General features: G+C 42.2%; 1 protein-coding gene and 1 non-coding gene across 2 annotated transcripts in view; both read left to right on the plus strand.

Annotated features, from left to right (window-relative positions):
* Positions 1-22,394, plus strand: part of LOC126237193 (uncharacterized) — a 71,684-nt gene that overhangs the window by 33,620 nt on the left and 15,670 nt on the right. The window lies entirely within an intron of this gene.
* Trnal-caa (transfer RNA leucine (anticodon CAA)) lies at positions 18,603-18,677 on the plus strand. The gene has a single exon. It is a non-coding gene; the product is annotated as a tRNA-Leu (tRNA).

Here is a 22,394-nt window from a genome sequence, read left to right on the forward strand (position 1 = left end):
TTTACCATTGAGCCCACCACTACCTGTATATCCTCTTAGGATACATTTGCGAGAAACATAATAATTAAACTAAAAGTACAAAAGATGCTATGTTTCAAGATTCAGTAGCTGCCCATGGTACAAGATTAGCGGAACAAAGGTTATTACCACAGACAGGAGTAGCTTCTCAGTTGGTGGGCTCTATATCAGACAAAAAGCCAAGGGTTTTGGATCTAATCCCACTCCCAGGAGATTACTTGTCACCTCTGGCAGTTCTTAAAGTATGTGAAAAATAACAGTTTGCAATGTGGTTCTGATAGCATTTTAAACTGAAGATTCTCGTACAACTGGTCATGTGAGTGAGTCCACAGGTCTGAAAGAAGGCAAAGAATACCACCTCCAATTGGACCATGTCAGGTGAAGCATTATGGTGTTCAAGCTGAGCTCTGAATTGATGACTGCTTTATTTTCTGAGGCAGTAGATGTCCATATTGTCATATGTGCCAGCTCCTTTTTTCTTCTAAGATCCAAATATAGATGCAAGACATGACTTACATCTGAACTGTACATGTTATTCTTCAGAAATGTGACTGAAAACACTCATATTCTTGAAAACTGTATGTCGTTATTTTTTCATGTAACTGGTGGTTTTGAACAACCATTTCTGGAGATGGTGAAATCCAGTGCCAGCATAGTCTGCTTCTTTCAGATACCACCAAACTTAGTAAGCCCATCTCTTGGATAGTAAGCCCATCTCTTGGATGGATCACTATCAACATGTGCATCCTTGCCATGGAACACTGTAGAGTGGTTTGCGATTTAATTCATTGCATTAGCACTTCGTACCATTACTTCTTCATTTGCCAGCCAAATGCATGACGAGAATTGCTTCCACCACCAGGATTTTAAACTGACTGCATTCAAATCAAATTCCTCTTCACAAATGTATCAGACCCTTGATTTGTTATTCTTTCCTGACTTTTGATCGGATATAGCCCACAACTTTCAATACTCTACCATAGTATGTAATCCTACCAAAATTTTCTCAGGCCATATGAGATTTCTACATAAGTATCTCTGTTGTCAAATCTGTAAGAATACCATTCTGTTTATTCAGTGTACTTCCACCAAGTAAGGTGGCAAAATGGATTTCTGTGCAGAAGAGGCGGGGTTAAATTCCCATCTAGGAGATTTCTGTGGTTTTTGTAAATCACATAAAGCAAATAGTGATTCCCAAAATGAGGCCACAGCCACTTTTTCCTCTCGTCCTTTCCCACTGTAAGTTTGTGTTTCAGTATAATTATCTCATTGTTCATGGGACTGTAAACTTCACTTTAATGTGTCCTACAACCTATTACAGTCCAGCTAATGACAAGATATGACACGGACACAGTTTATCAATTATAAGTTTCCATTACTATAATTATGGTGTAATCATACAAGTAATCTCAGTAACAAAAGTGCAGTTGAATAAATAATCTGCAGTGGAAGCATACACTGCCCTTCCGCAAAAATTGCACCACACTGCAACAATACCAGTGCATAACAGCCTCTAAAACTTTTTTTTACTTATGATCTGCTAAGACTATGTGTTTCAACTCTTTCTCTTTTCTTGTATCCCACAGTTATCTCATCATTTCCTGATGTTTCTCTCGTCGTTCTTCTGTCTAAATGTCTTTCAGTGTTTTTCTTGGATTTTTTGTGGAAACCTTTGGAATTTTTCAATTTCTTTTTGAGTGCCAGTCATTCCTCAATATCTTGTGAAGTAATTTAGGGTTTGTCTGTGTTCCCTCCAGTTCCTTTGCACCATCTGTTACCCAGTTTTAATATACTGAAGTAAGTGAACAGTCTTTTTGTTAGTCTGTTGGGATCTGTCCTCTGGATATGGCCATAGAAACCTGTGCTTCTTTTTCAAATCATCTCTGTAATTTTCTCAATGTGTGTAAGAAGTTCACTATTATGGGATCTTCTGTATTGTGTCTGCTCTTTAACTGGACCCAAAATTTCCTTAGTATTTTTTCTTTCTGTGATTTCCAGTGCTTCATTACCACTTTTTTTATTCAGAGTTAAACATTCTACTGCATGAAGTACATTTGGGCAAATTACTATAGAGTAGTGTCTAAGTTCAACATTGAGGGATATTGATTTCTTATTGTATACCAGTTATTATAATAAAAAGTGCAACTACTCACAGAGGTCCAATATGGCCTGTATTTATCATATGGCAGCAAGACTTTGTAGATATGCTAATGCATTAATGCAGAATCAATTGGCACTGGAAAAAATTAGTTCTAATTGTAGCCACTAGGTACAAATCTGGCACTGTTCACTGTTTGTATGATGGTATGGCATCCACCATGTAACTTCACAAGTCATAACGTGAGAGAAAGTAAAAGTGCTGCACTGAGAGCATATCACTGACTGAAAGGTCTGAGGAAAGGCCCAGTGTCATTAAATGGTGTAAATAAAATGATAATGAAATTTGAAAACATGGGCGAGCTTGGGTATGGCATTTGGGAGAGGGTGGCATCTTATCCTGGTGGAAGTTATTGACGAGGTTGCTGTTGTTGTAACTGACCATACAGCATATACTCTGGGTAGTGGTAGTGTTCATGCAGTGTCACAGGAATTGTCCACACTATGGTCTGCAGTACAGAAAGTTTTGCAATCTGTTTAACACTGGTACCCATACAAGATCCAGACAGTGCAGCAACTGAAAGCTTGTGACCTGCTGCAATGTTCTGAGTAAGCTCTTCAGTTTCTGGAATGGATCGAAGTAGATGACATGTGGCTGGGCAATGTTCTGTCGAGTGACAAGCCACATTTTACACTAGAGTGTACAGTGAATACGCAGAACTGTTGAGTTTGGAGTACTGTTTAATACATGTTGTGCGCGAGAAGCCATTGAACTCATCTTATGTGACTGTGTAGTGTGGATTCACAAGCACCTTCATTCTCAGTCCATTCTTCTGTGAAGAGGATACACCCAAAGTGTCTGTCAGATGTACTGTGACGTCTGCCTGCTGTACAGATCTCTTTATATAACATGTGATTCCTGATTTGGAAGAACACAATTGTGTAGAAACCACTGCTTTCATGCAAGATGAGGCAACACCTCATGTTGTTCACCCAGTGAAGGATCTGCTTAATGCAACCTCCTACGAATGTGTTATCTCCAGAAGTTTTCCAGATGCATGGTCTGCAAGATCACCTAATTTGAATCCATGTAACTTTTGGTTCTGGGCATATCTAAAAGGACATGTTCATCAGGGACATGTTGGGTATCTGCCTGAACTGAAGACCAGTGTAAAGAAAGACATTGCTCAGATTCCACAGGAATTGCTGCAAGCAGCTGTTGATCACATCATTTTATGGATGTAGCATTTCATCAGTGTCTCCACTGCTAATACTGAATAAACTGTGTATGTGTTGTTGTTGTTGTGGTGGTGGTCTTCAGTTCAGAGACTGGTTTGATGCAGCTCTCCATGCTACTATATCCTGTGCAAGCTTCTTCATCTCCCAGTACCTACTGCAACCTGCATCCTTCTGAACCTGTTTAGTGTATTCATCTCTTGGTCTCCCTCTACGATTTTTACCCTCCACACTGACATCCAATACTAAATTGGTGATCCCTTGATGCCTCAGAACATGTTGTACCAACCAATCCCTTCTTCTAGTCAAGTTGTGCCACAAATTTCTCTTCTCCCCAATTCTATTCAGTACCTCCTCATTAGTTATGTGATCTCTACATTTAATCATCAACATTCTTCAGTAGCACCACATTTCGAAAGCTTCTATTCTCTTCTTGTCATAACTATTTGTCATCTATGTTTTACTTCCATACATGGCTACACTCCATACAAATACTTTCAAAAATGACTTCCTGACACTTAAATCTATACTCGATGTTAACAAATTTCTCTTCTTCAGAAACGCTTTTCTTGCCATTGCCAGTCTACATTTTATATCCTCTCTACTTCGACCATCATCTGTTATTTTGCTCCCCAAATAGCAAAATTCCTTTACTACTTTAAGTGTCTCATTTCGTAATCTAATTCCCTCAGCATCACTTGATTCCATTATCCTTGTTTTGCTTTTTTTGATGTTTGTCTTATTCCTCCTCTCAAGACACTGCCCACTCCATTCAACTGCTCTTCCAGGTCCTTTGCTGCCTCTGACAGAATTACAATGTCATCAGCAAACCTCAGAGTTTTTATTTCTTCTCCATGGATTTTAATTTCTACTCCAAATTTTTCTTTTGTTTCCTTTACTGCTTGCTCAATATACAGATTGAATAACATCGGGGATAACCTACAACCCTGTCTCACTCCCTTCCCAACCACTGCTTCCCTTTCATGCCCCTCGACTCTTATAACTGCCACCTGGTTTCTGTACAAATTGTAAATAGCCTTTCACTCCCTGTATTTTACCCCTGCCACCTTTAGAATTTGAAAGAGAGTATTCCAGTCAACACTGTCAAAAGCTTTCTTTTACAAATGCTAGAGACATGGGTTTGCCTTTCCTTAATCTCTCTTCTAAGATAACTCGTAGGGTCATTATTGCCTCACGTGTTCCAACATTTCTACGGAATCCAAACTGATCTTCCATGAGGTCGGCTTCTACCAGTTTTACCATTCGTCTGTAAAGAATTCGCATTAGTATTTTGCAGCCATGACTTATTAAACTGATAGTTTGGTAATTTTCACATCTGTCAACACCTCCTTTCTTTGGGATTGGAATTATTATATTCTTCTTAAAGTCTGAGGGTATTTCACCTGGTTCATACATCTTGCTCACCAGATGGTAGAGTTTTGTCAGGGCTGGCTCTTCCAAGGCTGTCAGTAGTTCTAATGGAATGTTGTCTACTCCCAGGGCCTTGTTTCGACTTAGGTCTTTCAGTGCTCTGTCAAACTCTTCATGCAGTATCATATCTCCCATTTCATCTTCATCTACATCATCTTCCATTTCCATAATATTGTCCTGAGCTCTTGATATTCATACAAGTGGTTCTCTTTTCTCCAAAGCCCTCTTTAATCTTCCTGTAGGCAGTATCTATCTTACCTGTACTGAGATATGCCTCTGCTTCCTTACATTTGTCCTCTAGCCATCCCTGCTTAGCCATTTTGCACTTCCTGTCGATCTTATTTGTGATACGTTTGTATTCCTTTTCCCTGCCTCATTTGCTGCATTTTTATATTTTCTCCTTTCATCAGTTAAATTCAGTATCTCTTCTGTTATCCAAGGATTTCTACTAGCCTTCGTCTTTTTACCTACTTGATCCTCTGCTGCCTTCACTATTTCATTCCTCAAAGCTACCCATTCTTCTTCTACTGTATTTCTTTCCCCCATTCCTGTCAATCGTTCCCTAATGCTCTCCCTGAAACTCTCTACAACATCTTTTCTGTCATTTTATCAAGGTCCCGTCTCCTTAAATTCCCACATTTTTATAGTTCCTTCAGTTTTAATCTACAGTTCATAACCAATAGATTGTGGTCAGAGTCCACATCTGCCCCTGAAAATGTCTTACAATGTAAAACCTGGTTCCTAAATCTCTGTCGTACCATTATATAATCTATCTGAAACCTTCCAGTATCTCCAGGCCTCTTCCATATATACAGCCTTCTTTCATGATTCTTGAACCAAGTGAAGCAGCAGTTAATGTTAAAATCATCATTATGACATTCTCACTTGTTTGACCTTTTCTGGCCACGTCCCGTCCCTAATCCATTACGTAAGGAAACATTTTTGCATGTCTTTCTTGCATTCAAAGTGTGGCTACAGTTGGAACCAATTTTTTTCCAGCGTAAATCAGTTCCACATTAATGCATTAGAATGTTAACCAAGTTTTGCAGCCATATAATTACAGCCCACACCGGACCTTTGTGAGTAGCTGCACTTTATTTATAACCACCTAGTACATCATCGGTGAGGTAGTACACTGATTGCATTTTAATAATCCTGCTTTAATAGCTTCTTTCTCTGAAATGTCTCATTCATTTAGTGATAGGTACTTGAAATTTTGGGTTTTTCCCAGTTTTTTTACGTATTTAGTTTTCATTATCTTGAGGGTTGGCTGATTTCCAGCTTGTTCTCTCAGCAATTCTATCTGTCGAGTGGCTGTTTCCACAGAATCTGAAAAAACAGCTAGCTCATCTCCAGATGCTAGACAGCCTTTTCGTAGATTAATGTATCACACTCAAAGAAGGAAAGAAACCCTACACTTTCCTCATGGTGCAGAGTGGGCAATGCTATATTGCCAATGTGGGTGGGGACTGAGTGACTTCTGGTATAAGAAGTCATCCTCTACCACATGCCAACAGCCTTTCAGGTTAGAGGCACAGGGCACTCTCTTGCCCTTGGTAAAAGAAAACATCCCTAAAGGTGGAGGAGCAAATGAAGTCAACAACATAGACTTCCAGAACCAGTAATCCAGAAAGTATTTTGGATTAGCTGAAACACTGCCAACATCACAACAAAATCCTTTTTTAACTGTAAGGCATCATTGAAAGTTGAATTTGGAAAACATCCTTTTTATTACAAGGAGTACAACTTTGCTTCCACCGTTTGCCAGTAGGTGGCGACAACGGTAATTAGTGGGCGAAAGAAACAGATCGCAGACGTCAGGCAGTTAGCTTGGACCTCAGTCAACATAACCTCATTCAAACGTTAGTCGATTTGTGTCTGTATCATAAAGTTGTTCTTGGTTGAAAATGTCAGTCTACGAGCCTAATTCTCGTCATTTGTGGGAGGTGTTACTGTTTTGTTTCACTATAAAGAAAACAGCGGCTGAGTCTCATTGAATGCCCTCAAGGACATAGGGTAAGGACACTATTAGTGAAAGAATGTGTTGTGAGTGGTTTCAACACTTCAAGAATGGTGATTTTAATGTCATAGACTGGCATAGTGGTGGAAGAGAGTATGTTTTCGAAGATGCAGAATTGGAGTCATTGCTGAGTGAAGACTCATGTCAAACTCAGGAAGAATTGGCACGATTGGTGGGAGTGACACAGCAAGCCATTTCAGAATGTCTCAAGGCTATGGGCATGATTCAGAAAGAAGAAACTTGGGTTCCATGTGAGCTGAAATCAAGAGACATTGAACGGCGTTAGTGTGTTTGTGAACACTTGCTTCAAAGGCAGAAACAGAAGGGATTTCTGCATCGCATTGTGACCAGGGACGAAAAATGGGTTCATTACGATAACACTAAATTCAAAAAATCATGGGGATATCCCAGCCATGCTTCCACGTCGATGGCCAAACCTAATATTCACGGCTCCAAGATGATGCTCTGCATTTGGTGGGACCAGCTTGGCGTTATGTACTATGAGATGTTAAAACCTAGTGAAACAATCACAGGTGCTCATTATCAAATGTAATTAAAGTGTTTAAACAGAGCATTAAAAGACAAATGGCCGCAATTCAGCGAGAGGTACGATAAAGTGATATTGCAGCACGACAACGCTCAACCCCTTGTTGCAAAAGAGGTCAAAATTTACTTGGAAATGTTAAAATGGGAAGTCCTACCCCACCCGCCATGTTCTCCAGACATTGCTCCCTCTGACTATCACCTGTTTAGATCAGTGACACATGGCTGGCCAACACTTCCGATCTCATGAAGAAGTCAAAAATTGGATCGATTTGTGGATTGCTTCAAAAGATGAACAATTTTTTTGACACGGCATTCGTACCTACCTGAAAGATGGGATAAAGGAGTGGCCAGCAATGGAAAATACTTTGAATGATACATGTGTAACCAATTTGTTTCATTAAAGCCTCAAATGTTTGGGAAAAAATGGCTGAAGCAAAGTTGTACACCTTGTATTATTGTTATTTTTATTATTATTATGATTATCACAATAAATATTCTCTATTGTTTCACCTGATATTGTGCATTTTGTGTATGATTATGAAGTTCTACCAAGAAATGACTGGAGAATCAGTTAGCATAATGTGTATTGTATGGGAAATGTGTGAAACTTAAAATGTAAAAAGGTATTCTTTTACTAGCTTTATTAGTAAAATAACACACAAAAACTTAAAATGTAAAAAGGTATTCTTTTACTAGCTTTATGAGTAAAATAACACACAAAAATGATACATTTGATTACAACAACAAAAAATATTTGAACAAAGAATTGAGTGACTGAAGATGTTACTACTGGTTACTGATTGGAAGCTTAATTGAATATTGTAGCTTATTTATATTGTTGTGTCGATTCCCTAAGGTCTCGACACAATGAGTGGCTAGGTGCACGCGAAACTAACGCAGACGGGCGTAAATTCTGAAACAGGAGACTGGATGAAAACTATAAAGAAAAGAAGAGAGATTTTAATATACTTAACTTTAATGTAGTCTTGTTCTTGTTGAAATACATCTCTTGCATAGTAGTAAGCAATTAGCAATGATACACATGGCGCCTTGCTAGGTAGTAGCGATGGACTAGCTGAAGGCTATTTAATCTGTCTCTCGGCAAATGAGAGGAATACTTGGTAGGTCTAGTCGCAAGCTATGTCGTCCGTACAACTGGGGCGAGGTCAAGTCCGTGTCTTGTGACCTGCCCTGTGGTGGCGCTACGTTTGCGAATACACAGTGGCGACACGCGGGTCCGACATGTACTACAGGACCGCGGCCGATTTAAGTTACCACCTAGCAAGTGTGGTGTCTAGCGGTGACACCACATTCCTCCCCCGCAAATCGGCGAACGGTCGTGAGATAAGGCTTCCGCCCGCCGTGGGGAGGACCCCATGTTGACGTATGCGATGAGGTGGGGAGCCTAACAACAGGCGAGGCCGTGCCACCCGCACCCGGCCATTCGGTCCGAGGGGAGCTAGGAAACGCCTGCAAACCTAGTCCAGGGTGCACGTCAACATGAGGTGTATGCGCACGTAATGAGACAGAAGGGTCGACCTCCATGTGGTCGGAGCACCCGACGGGCGAAGACGACATCTGGTCCGGAGCGGGCAAGAAGTCCATGGCGGAGGACGGCTGGTCACGGGAAGCGAGCGGCGGCGCGTGACCCAGGGAGGCGCCATGCGGTTGCAGCGAAGCGTCCGCTGCGGGCGGCGCCGGCGGCGGCTGCGGCGGCGCGACGCCATGAGGCAAAATGGAAGGCATCGTCGGTAACACCTGGGGATGAGGCGAGCCAGTAGATGGGTCCCCAGGGCGCTGACCTGACGGCTCCGTCGCTGAAAGCAGACGGGGAGCGGCAGAACCCAGGCGACGACAGAGGCGCAGCTGATTGAGATGCCGACGCACCTCACCAGAGGCCCCCAAAACCAAATACATCGCACGGCCGAGGCAGCGAAGAATGCGCCCTGCGAGCCAACGCTGTGAACCGCGATAGTTGCGATAATAGACAACGTCGCCAGTAGCAAAAGCAGGAGTCTGCCGCTGCACAGGAACCTGATGTGGCGGATGCAGCAAAGACATCAGAGTTCGATGAGGACGACCATGGAGCAACTCAGCCGGCGAGCGACCATCGCGGGGCTGAGAGCGATATGAGGACAAAAAGAGCAACAAAGCGTCCTCCCGAGAATGCGACTCTTTCAACTTCAACATCTGCGACTTGAAAGTCCGGACCAATCGTTCAGCGGCACCGTTTGACTGAGGCGAAAACGGCGCGGATGTCAGATGTTGAATACCATTGGCCTTGCAGAACGACTGAAATTCTGCGGATTTGAATTGTGGGCCATTGTCGGAAACAATAGTCTGCGGAAGACCTTCAATGCAAAAGATAGCAGACAAGGCTTGGATGGTGGCAGAAGACGTCGTGGAAGACATCCGGACAACAAAAGGAAAATTACTGAAAGCATCGACCACAACCAACCATCGAGCATTCCAGAATGGACCAGCAAAATCGATGTGCAAGCGTTGCCAAGGGGAAGTGGCTTTCGGCCATGCAAAGAATTTCCGCGGCGGTGCGGATTGTTGTTCGGCACACGCCACGCAAGAGGAGCACATATTCGCAATCGCAGCATCGATTCCGAACCAAGTACAGTGCTGACGAGCAAGCTGTTTCGTTCGCACTATACCCCAATGTCCTTGGTGAAGAAGCTTTAAGACAGAGGACTGTAACGAACGTGGGACCACGACTCGGGATTGATCATTATCGGAACGCAACAACAAAACACCACGTCGGACAAAAAGTCTCTCCTTGTGAGCAAAAAAACGGCGAACCAAAGGATCCTCGATCCGTGACTTTGACAAGGGCCATTGCGTAGCAACAAAACGCAAAACGGAAGCAAGGACAGGGTCAGCAGCTGTGGCAGTAGCTACACGACGAAAATCAATCGGAAACGATGCGACCACGTCATCGGCTTCCGAATCAATGAACATGCAAGCAAGTTCGGAAGAATCGAATGCTTTATCCTCAGCAACAGGCAAACGGGACAACGCATCAGCGTTTCCGTGCTTAGCAGTGGACCGATACAAGATATCGTAGCGGTACTGCGAGAGAAAAAGTGACCAGCGAATGAATTTCTGCGCTGTACGTGGAGGTACAGGCTTGGTCGGATGAAAAAGCGATGTCAATGGCTTGTGGTCCGTGATGATTGTAAAGTGACGACCATACAAGAAGTCATGGAACTTGGTAACACCAAACACGAGAGCTAAAGCTTCCTTCTCTATTTGTGAATAATTTCTGTGCGCAGATGAGAGCAATTTGGACGCAAAGGCAATAGGGCGATCATGCGAGCCATCTGTGTGCGCAAGCACAGCACCGATCCCGAAATCCGATGCATCAACCATCAACAAAAGGGGTTTTCTGGGATCGAATGGCGTAAGGCAAGTATTTGAAAGTAACGCCGATTTCAACTGGCGAAAGGCGCGTTCGCATTCCGTCGTCCAGACGAACGGAACACCTTTACGGCGTAAGCGATGAAGCGGAGCTGAAATGGAAGAAGCATTGCGCACAAATCGGTGATAATAATTTACCTTACCCAGCACACTCTGTAGCTGTTGTAAGTTCTGCGGTGACGGCAAGTCCTGAATGGCACGAAGGTGCTCTGGACTCGGATGTATGCCTTGGGCATTTATGACATGCCCCAGGTACGGTAAGTCACGAGCAAAAAAGACACATTTGTCCTTCCTCAAGCGAAGACCATTCTGGCGCAATACCTGAAATAATGTTCGGAGATTTTGCAAATGTTCTGCTTCTGTCTTTCCTGAGATTACAATATCGTCCAGATAGTTCGCAGCCGTAGGGACCGACGCACAAATAGTTTGTAAATATTGCTGAAATAAAGCAGGGGCGGATGCACACCCGAATGGCAGTCGTTTGAAGCGATACAAGCCAAGATGCGTGTTAACCACTAAGACGCGCTGGGATTCTTCGTCCACAGGTATCTGCAAGTACGCATCTGCTAGGTCCAATTTTGAAAAATATTTTCCCGGGCACAGTTTGTCAAAAAGATCTTCCGGGCGGGGCAAAGGAAAAGTAGCAGTCACAAGTTGTGGATTCACAGTTGCCTTGAAGTCCACGCAAAGTCTCAATTTTCCGGAAGGTTTGGGGAAAATTACTAAGGGCGAGGCCCAGAGAGAAGCCTGCACTCGTTCAATGACACCTTGAGATTCTAATTCGGCCAATGTTCTTGCGACCTCATCACGCAATGCGTGGGGAACATTGCGCGCTCTGAAAAATTTCGGTTGCGCGTTGTCTTTCAATTCCAAATGTGCAGCATAGTTCGTAGCGCAACCAAGGCCCGGTGCAAAAATGTCTGCAAATTCTTCACAAAGACTAGAAACACTGGCGGAAGGCACAGTCTGATTCACTGAGAGGACCTGATTTACTATAGACAAATTAAACAATTGAAACAAATCTAAACCAAACAAGTTCACTGCACTAGAGGAACGAAGAACATAAAATGACACAAGTTTTGTCTGTCCCTTGTATGTGGCAAGAAGGCTGCACTGTCCTAACACAGGTATATGCAGTCCTGAGTAACTAGTTAACGTAACATTTGCGGCACGCAATGGCGGGGCGCCCAGTTGTTTGTACGTGTCGTGATTGAGCAATGAAACTGCAGCTCCGGTATCGAGCTGGAATGGTATCACTTTTCCTGCAAAGTCTAAGTCCACAAAAAGTTTATTGTCTTGTTGACGACAAGAGCGACTGTCTCGTGCAATTTGAACTGATACAGGTCCAGAAGCACTTGCAACTTTACGGGATTTCCGGCGACGTCGACGCACACTTTGGGTGGGACGAACACAGTCACTGTTAGCTAAAGTGTCACTGGACGGGTGGGAATGAACGACATGAATGTCCATGGGCGAAGGTTCACGAGCCTGATTGTCCTGGGTGCGATTCCGGCGCGAAGCAAAAGGCCTGGAATTATTGCGAGTGTCTGATCTTAACTTTTTCTGGCAAACACTTTGTACATGTCCTTTCTTTTGACAGTAAAAGCAAATAGCTTGGCGTGACGGGCAATTTTCACGCGAATGTCTAGTTGCACACCGCGGGCAAGATTTCACTGCATTTGCATGCTTACGCGGCGCACGTGGTTGCAAGCTAGGCGGCCGCAGCGAAGTCGGGCGCGAGGGCCGCTTAGCGTCCCGTGCAGCGGGCCGGGCGGGCCGATTAATGTGACACACTGCTGGCGAAGTTTCAAATGATGCCTGAGCAAAGTCAAGTGTGTCTTGCCTGTCCAATATGTCTATCACTTGTTGCAGGGAGGGATTAACTAGCTTCAAAATCTGTTCCCTTATGCGAACATCAGAAACGTTTTGTGCAATGGCATCACGCACCATAGTATCTGAATATGGGAGGCCACATTCACAGGCAAACGCGCAGTCTCTAGTAAGTCCTTGCAAAGTTGCTACCCACTCCCTGTTAGTCTGACCGGCCGTACGTTTTGTACGAAAAAACGTATACCGTTTTGCAACTACATTTACTGTTTCTTTGAAATAGGCATCTAAAGCCGACAAAATTTCTTCGTAGGACAGAGTTGCTACGTCGCGTCGGGGAAACAATTTCACTATCACACGGTAGGTAGACACACCGACACAAGAAAGCAAAAACGGCTGCCGCTCTTTACCTTGAATTCCATAAGCAGTGAGGTGGAAGTTGAACTGATCGGCCCACTCAGTCCAGCTTTCGTTATGGGCCTCAAAGGGCCTAAATGGCGGTGCGACAGCGTTGTGTGGCTGCGGTAGCGATGAAGCGGCTGCTGCCGCATCGGTTTGCAGCGCACGTTGACCCTGGACGAGCTGTCCAAGGGCTTCCAATAACGCCTGCGTCTGCTGATTCTGCAAGCGAAAAAATTCGGACAGTACATCTGGAGAATGCGGCGAAGCCATGACACAAGCAAATTAGAGCAAGTATAACACAAAGACTGCAACGTGGGCGCGGCATCCCATCCTCGTCGCCAAAATATTGTTGTGTCGATTCCCTAAGGTCTCGACACAATGAGTGGCTAGGTGCACGCGAAACTAACGCAGACGGGCGTAAATTCTGAAACAGGAGACTGGATGAAAACTATAAAGAAAAGAAGAGAGATTTTAATATACTTAACTTTAATGTAGTCTTGTTCTTGTTGAAATACATCTCTTGCATAGTAGTAAGCAATTAGCAATGATACACATGGCGCCTTGCTAGGTAGTAGCGATGGACTAGCTGAAGGCTATTTAATCTGTCTCTCGGCAAATGAGAGGAATACTTGGTAGGTCTAGTCGCAAGCTATGTCGTCCGTACAACTGGGGCGAGGTCAAGTCCGTGTCTTGTGACCTGCCCTGTGGTGGCGCTACGTTTGCGAATACACAGTGGCGACACGCGGGTCCGACATGTACTACAGGACCGCGGCCGATTTAAGTTACCACCTAGCAAGTGTGGTGTCTAGCGGTGACACCACATATATTATTCATGAATCCCACTCAGAAAAACTTGTGGCTTTTTGCTGTGTGGTCCCTTGCTATCATGCACTATTAGTAGTTGCAGTAGTAGTAGAACTAGTAGATTTACTCATTTGTGGATCACTTTTACAATGATTAGATTAGATTAATACTTGTTCCATAGATCATGAATACGACACTTCGTAATGATGATGTGGAACATGTCAGGTTAATAAAAGATGTCTGTACAAGACATTACATTACACAAAATATTGCATGACACTAATGTTTTAAGTTTTTTTTCCCCCTTAATTTATATCTAAAAATTCAGCCAATGAGTAGAAGGAGTTGTCATCTAGAAATTCTTTTAATGATATTGGAGATGTCATTGTATTAGAGTTTCAGAAGAAAACAGAACATAATTGATATTAAGAAAGTTTGTTTTAGGGACTCTCTTTAACTTCCTCATGCAGATAATTGTTTAGATTTACTCCTTGGTCAAAAATGCTGTTTTGAGCTATATTTTAATTGTTTCTTGGCAAATGTAAGGTCAATCTAGGTCTTGTTCCATGGTCAGGGACAGAGATATACATGCAGTAGTAATCAAGGTTACTTTCTATGTGCATACGTGACTGGTACTCACATTGTGTAGTTAAAATGTCCTATGTTTTTAATCGATCTTTACAGTGTGTTCAATTACTATTTTTTGTTATTTTTCTTATGCACCTTTTTTGTAGTTTGAAAACTTTATTCATATTTTTTGTTATTGTTCTGCAGAAAAGTATTCTGTAGCTAAGAACTGGGTGTACATATGGATAGTACGTAACCAAAAAGCACTGGTTGTTATACACTGGTGCCAAGACTGTGACAGTATTCATGCTTAAATGTCTTTGTGTAGTCACACCACTTCGACGAAGAACCAGTATTCGTTCCTAGAAATTTTGCGTTTGTTACACAGTCTATAGAGATTCCACCTATGTGCAATTTGACAGTGTCATTGTCCATCTTAAGACTGAAACTCATGACATTTGATTTCTTTTATATATGTGCAGATGCACACCATGCTCGAACTCTTACAGGAATCAGCAAAATGCTGCGAGGAATGAGGATAATGAGCAAGGTGCACTACATTAGTAATGTGTGATTAAGTTGAGAATTCAGGTGTGATGGGAGGCATGCTTGGGTAGTCCGCACAGTTGCGATGACCACTGTGTCTGGATGGTGCAGTAGTCAGCACATTTGTCTAGTAAGCAGGAGAACCAGATTTGAATCCTGGTCTGGCACAAACTTTCAATTTTCCCATTGATGAGTTACATCAGTGCCCAGTGGCAGCTAATGTCATTAATTCCTTTGTGTCTTTGAACATGTCAAAAGAACAGACACCACATATAAATAATTAAGGTGAGGACAACCAGTTGACCATTTCAGTGGAGATTCACACTATATTTGAGCTCTTATGGGAATAGTTGAAATTCTGTGGGTTATGAGGATAATAGACAAGGGTCTCTACATTAGTAGTGTGTGGATAAGTTGAGAATTAAGAGTCGGACAGGAGGCATACTAGGGTAGCGTATGCAGTTGTGATGATTACTATGTCTGGATGGTGCAGTGGGCAGCACTTCTGCCTGGTAAGCAGGAGACTTGGGCTTAAATCCTGGTCTGGCACAAATTTTCAAGATTCCCCATTGATGAGTTACATCAGTGCCCACTGGCAGCTAATGTCATTAATTCCTTTCTGATTTGATTTCTTTATTTTAAATGAAACATTACTGTAAATTGACCAGCTGTAAACTTCCTGAGGGTGTCGTTTGCTTTCCCTGCAATTACTCCTCTTGGCTTAGGTTATAACTAACTCCACTTACACAGTTATTACTACTTAAATAGTTAAGGCCACTTCAAAGAGTTAGTTTCTATGTGTGTGCCTCATTGCTTCCTTCTTTATCAACCACTGTCCCTCCTTTCATTTCCATGCATCCACCATGATGTGGAGAGTATATTGAGAATGGCCCCAGTCAGAAAGATGAGGGTGGCAGCAGTTGTTGCTACAGCACTGTTGGGAACAGTATAGATGTATCCTACACATTTTATGTTACACTGCATTCAATGCTTACATTTATATGGTCATAGCCCTCTCTACAGTTGGCACTGTGTGATTTGAGCCCACTGCTGCATTTCACTCACTATTTCTCAACACCCCACAAGTGGATATTAGTTTAGCTAAAATATTTATTAAGACCAGTAAACTCCGGTAGATATATCAACAATGTAGACTCCGATTTACCGTAAAGAAGACATTTTGAGTTGCAGACAGGTAAAATTAAAAGACAGTTACATAAACCTTTCGGCTTCAGCCTCCAACAGTACCAGAGAGACACCACCATTCATATGCACAAACAAGCACACCTGATGCACACATGATGCCAACTCTAGTATCAACTTGGAATGTCCGACATTCCGGCCCGAGATGCTAGAGTTGACAATCATGTGCATCAGGTGTAGATCATATGAAAATAGTCTTAGGAAAAGCAGATGGCAGGTTGAGATTCATTGGAAGTATCTGTCATGTTCCACAGCCATGAGAATCATCTCATTTTTTGGGTCTATGGAACGAAAACTGAATCTGATCTGATCTTAAGGAAATCTATTTCAGCCACAGAAGAGTTTCGTTTATAAAATCTTCGTAGAACTGCAGTATTAGAACTGCTGAAAAGTCTGGGATTTTTACCATGTGCTGTTAATAGAGGGCATAGAGAAGGTCCAAAGATGACCAGCACATTTGATTAGGATTCATTTACTAGGTCTTTTACCATCATAGAGACATCATCAAACTACAAAGGCAGACACTGCAAGGGAAGTTCACTGCTAAAATCTGAAGTGTGTGCATTCTAAGAAGAGTTAGGCAACATAGGCTGATGAGGCAAAACATTATGACCATCTGCTTAGTTGCATGTTGCTCTAGCTTTGGAATGCAGTATAGCTGCAGTTCTGTGTATCATTGATTCAAGAAGTCCTAGGTAGGTTTCTGAAAATGTGGCACCACCTGTGTACACACAGCTCACACAATTCTGTGTAATTTACATGACGATGGTTTGTGGACACATAGCTGACACCCATTAGTGACAGAGATCTGTTCTGTTGGGTTCAGATCAGGTGATTTGGTGGCCTAGACACCAAATGTAAATTCTTTCTTGATGCTTCTCGAAGCACTGCAACACAGTTTTGTCCTTCAGTCACGAACAGTTATCCTATTGGGAGATAGTATTGCTGTCAGGGAAGACATCATGCGTGAAGCGATGCAGGTGGTCTGCAATAATGCTCACATAATCCACAGCTCTTGTGGTGTCCATTATTACTACCACAGGTCCCATAGAAGCCACATTGAGTGTCCCCCATAGCATAATACGGCCCCCACCATTCTGCATTTACGGCACAATGCATTGTTCAAGTAGCCCTTTGCTTGAGTGACAATGTATCTGGATATGACCATTGATGTTGTGTAACAAGAAATGTGATTCATCCAGACAGGCAATGTTTCCATTGACCCATGATCATCCTCAATGATTCTGTGCCAAATATAATCATAACTGATGATGTTATATAGGTCATCTGCTGCAGAGCCCCATGTTCAGCATTGTGCACTGGAAGGTGTGCTCTGAAGCACTTGCGCCAACAGCAGCACTGTAATCTGTCATTGGATCTGTGAGTGCTACACCATAAGAAGTTGCCCTTTGTCAAAGTCAATTATGTTTGTGGATTTCCCCATTTGTGGCCAGTATCAAGGCTAGAATGTTTCCCCCATTGTGTGTGCTCCACTTATTAACTTTCCTTGCCACACCACATGCCCACACCACCACCAGGCAGCATACATTCTTGCGGTGGACAGTGGTTGTGATGTTTTGGCTCATCACTGTATTTCTGTCTCCCACTTACATCTCATTATACCTATGCACCTTTTACAAATGGAGCAGGGAAGGGTGCAAGTGGTAATGTTACTCACAGTACCCCCTTGCCACACACTAGGTGGTGGCTTGAGGATTATAGATGTATGTGATGTATGATCATAACTCTATACTTACCATCTGTTCCTTCCCACAATCCATGTCCTCTCACAAACGCAAATCAGTAACAGCAGGGAGAGTGTGTTTAAATAAAAGTTTCTCTGAAGAAGTTGTTTGTAATCTGTTATAGTAGCATTTTCCTCCTCAATACTGCAGATAGAATTTGTAAGTGAATCTCATTGTCAGGTCGAAAGCACATATAAGGGATATTTCCTAAGATTCACCACCATCAATTGCTAAGGAACACCTAATGATCTTGATCCCAAGTGACAGTTTTCTGTAAATTTCCATTGAGTGATATGTCTTAAATAAACTAGTTGAGGAAATAATGTATGTACCATGCTGCTAAGAATTCTTGGTTATTCTGCAGAATGTGTTGTCAGGCATTGTCCTGTTACAGGCTGAGGATATGCTGAACAAAAAATATGCACAGAACAGAATGAGATTTTCACTCTGCAGCGGAGTGTGCGCTGATATGAAACTTCCTGGCAGATTAAAACTGTGTGCCCGACCGAGACTCGAACTCGGGACCTTTGCCTTTCGCGGGCAAGTGCTCTACCAACTGAGCTACCGAAGCACGACTCACGCCCGGTGCTCACAGCTTTACTTCTGCCAGTATCTCGTCTCCTGCCTTCCAAACTTTACAAAAGCTCTCCTGCGAGAGCTTGCTTCTGTAAAGTTTGGAAGGTAGGAGACGAGATACTGGCAGAAGTAAAGCTGTGAGCACCGGGCGTGAGTCGTGCTTCGGTAGCTCAGTTGGTAGAGCACTTGCCCGCAAAAGGCAAAGGTCCCGAGTTCGAGTCTCGGTCGGGCACACAGTTTTAATCTGCCAGGAAGTTTCATGCACAGAACAGCTGTAACTTCCATAAGGCTGTGATTGCTCCTGGGAAAACACTTCGTTTAAACTTGCCGTGTCTAACTAATGGTCCCACTGATGATGATATTCATGTGGCATGCATATCACTCAATTCGGTACTTCAAAACATGGAACATGATTACCCAGGCTGAAATGGTCAGTTCTTTGCATACAACACTATGTATGCATTCTGAAGGCAGAAAGCAGAAATAAGAGGTGCAACAAGAGTTATGTAAAATTCATTTGATGAACTTAGTGAGTTGCCGAATACAATGCAGTCAGAGCCAAAGTGCAGTTCCGAGAGTCCTATTCAGTAGCCAAGTCCGTCACACTGTAGTCACTGATAGGGTGAGTGTGTACGCACAGGTGACAATTACGATACAGAAGGGGCTGATGATAGACTGCGGTGGCCTCTTATCCGCTCTGATAGCAGAATTACCTGCATTGGCAAAGGAGGGCATGTCTGTAGGGCAGCCATTGGTTGGTGGCTGCGATTGGTGCATGGCTACCTCTGGGGCAGTTCTCTTAAGTCTAGTGCCAACATTGGAAGTATAAATTGACGTGCCTGAAGTGTTGCCTAGAGCAGTTTTGTTCAAGCATGCAGTTTGTAACATAATTGTGGATACGTTGCTCCTGTATTTGGATAAGAGATCAGTGTGTGCCATAGATAGAGTTGACTGTTACGGAACACGGGTATTTTCAGAAGCAAACAGTATCTGAGGTCAAAACGAAATCTTTCCTAGGTTTGTTGAAGCTGCAGCAGAAAATGTCAAGAGTAATTCTTGAATGAAACTTTGAAATCTAATCACAGCACATGTATCTTTCCTTACCTGAAAGCTTTACTGACTTGTCATCTATGGAATTGTGTATGCAACAATTATTCGGCAGTTAGTGCACTTGAAGGTACTATCAACCAGTTGAGAGAAACTTTGCATTTGAACCAAAGTAGCATGGCAGGCAGCACCTCAATAACACATCCAACATAGTTTTGATAAAATACCATGATATATGAGGGGGTACCTAAAACAACCCCAACTTTTTTTCACATTTTAAGCACAAACCTTCAATCCCCATCAAAGTACTCTCCAATGTCACTATACAGTTGTCTAATCTTTTATTCCATGTTTCAAAACATTGCTTAAGTTCATCTTTTATGATGCTTGACAGTGCCCCCATCATTTTTTTTTCTTCCTCAGCAAAATCAGTCAAACACTTTTCTTTCATGTCTCTTTAAGGGGAAACAAAAGTCACCCGGTGCAGAGTCGGGTGAGTGTGCTGGATGATACAATTTTCGATCAAGAATTGTCATACACATAGGGTTGTGTTAGCAGGGGCATTGTCATAATGGAAAAAATCACTCACCTTACTGCGACAAATCAGGCCGCTTCTGCTGCACACTGTTGTGCAGTCTTTTCAAAACTTCCAAGCGGAAAGCTTGGCTAACTGTCTGACCTAGCGGAAAAAACTCTGTATGCAGACAATTCCTCTCACATCAAAAAACCAAATCAGCATTGTTTTAATGTTTGATTTCACCTGATGAAGCTTTCTTGGGGTGAGACAAACTTGAAGTCTTCTGCTGGCCTGATTGTTGCTTTGATTCATGATCATAAGCATAGCACCAAGTTCTGTAAATTGTGATGATTTTTGAAAAAAAGTTTTGATCATTTTGGGACCCTTTTTTCAAACCACAACATGCTTCCACCCGACCTTCTTTTTGTTCAGCAGTCAGCAGTTGTACCACGAATTTGGCAGTTGCCCTTTTCATTCCCAAATCTCCTGTCACAGTTCACTGCACTGAACTCCATGTCACTCTTTACAGCTCTACAATTTTTTCAGAGGTCCGTTGTTGATTTTCATTGATGTTTGAACGAATGTTTTCACATTTTCATGTGTTTAGGGGAAAGTGACCAGAATGAGGTTTGTCATCAACTGAAATTCCAACATTTCACCATTTTTGAAACAGGAAAGCCACTTGAGGTTTCCCCTTAGCATCATCCTTGTTTCTGTTACACTTTTTCCAAGCAAAAAGCGGAATTTCATCACTGCACATTGTTCATGCACAGCCGTTGCAAGGGGGAGGAAAAAAAACACACACACACACAAAACAGTTGTCACTGTAAACAATGTCGGGACTGACTCTGGAATGTTTCTCTATGTGATCTTAGTGGCAAAACGCAGTATTACAAAAGCTCTGCTCACCAAAAAATTAGTTTGGTTTCTTCTGGGTACCCCCTTGTATAGAAAAGCTCAGTGGTGAATCAATTTTTGTGTAGTTGCCTGAAAATCGGATATTTTTACCACAGGCCTTTTTTTTTTTTTTTTTTTGGTATGACTTATGGACAGGTCTTGAGGGTATTTTTGTTCTGTCATTGCAACTACTAAATGTGTGTCCTTTTTTTCACCAGACACATTTCACTTTATTGAGGTAGCATCATCATTGGTGGTGATTTTTGCTTGATTTTGCTTACGTCGAGAAATTCCACCTGTTAGCACATTGTTGATGTTTTTCTTCTTTAGACACTGATAGTTGTCTAATGTTCAGTTTTCTGCAGCACTACGCATTTCTTACGGTTTTCACAGCACACTTTTTTGCACACCACTGTTTTTTGTTTGTTCTATAAAACCAAACAAAAAACAGTGATATGTGAATAAGTGTGCTGTGAAAACCATATAAGAAATGCATCGTGCTGCAGAACAACAAAAAATTAGACAACTATCAGTGTCTAAAGAAGAAAAACATTGATGTGCTGGCAGATGGCATTTCCCAATGTAAGTGAGAATTAAGTGAAAATCACCAACAATGATGATGCTTTACCTCAATACAGTCGAACACGTCTTTGGGGGGAGGGGGGATGACCACGCATTTTTGTTGTTTCAACAACAGAACAAAAATACCCTCAAGAATTGTAAAGCAACTACGGACATGATGGCCACACAAATGAATGTTTAATTGGCATGTTACATGTTTCATGAAGTGTTTATTAACAAATCTGTCACAGCTGCAGTATATATGTTTATGGTGACTAGTTTCGAACAAATTGGTTCATTGTCAAACCTGACCTAGTGAGGCTGCACTGAAAGTGCTTGATCTTAATAACGAACGTCACAGTGGCAATACATCGTTTACAAAGTCATGATAGATGACTGTCACAGTCAACATGTACATACGTAGTAAGTCAGCATCAAACAATCATGTAGAAAAATAATTTCCGTTTGGCACACAAAAAAAAGAAAAAGAGAAGGCTCATAAATTTATAAGGCTGAGAGAGTTAATATTTCTAGTTTTCTAAACAATGACCAATGAGCTTTATGATCCACAGTGCACATATTGTGAACATTTTTTTCTGCATCTTTAGTATCAACAGTATGTTAGCTTAGTTTTCCCCATAAAACAATACATTACCTAAGACCAGATTCAGAGAAACTTGTATATGCTACTTTTCATGTGTTCATGACTGTGGCGGTTGATAATATTTGCATTGCAAACTCAATGTGTGCCTCACAGCTCACATATTTAGCCAAATTTGATGCTAAAAATTTACTGAGTAAGTTTATTCTATATCTTGGTTTCAGTGGATAATCTTAATCTGCTCACATTTTGACTGTTTAGGTTTGAATTGCATCATGTCCCTTTAGTCAGCCATAGTGCCAGTAGTGTCAGTGTCATCCTATCCGC

This window comes from Schistocerca nitens, chromosome 2, assembly GCF_023898315.1.
Source record: "Schistocerca nitens isolate TAMUIC-IGC-003100 chromosome 2, iqSchNite1.1, whole genome shotgun sequence".
Taxonomy (NCBI): domain Eukaryota; kingdom Metazoa; phylum Arthropoda; class Insecta; order Orthoptera; family Acrididae; genus Schistocerca; species Schistocerca nitens.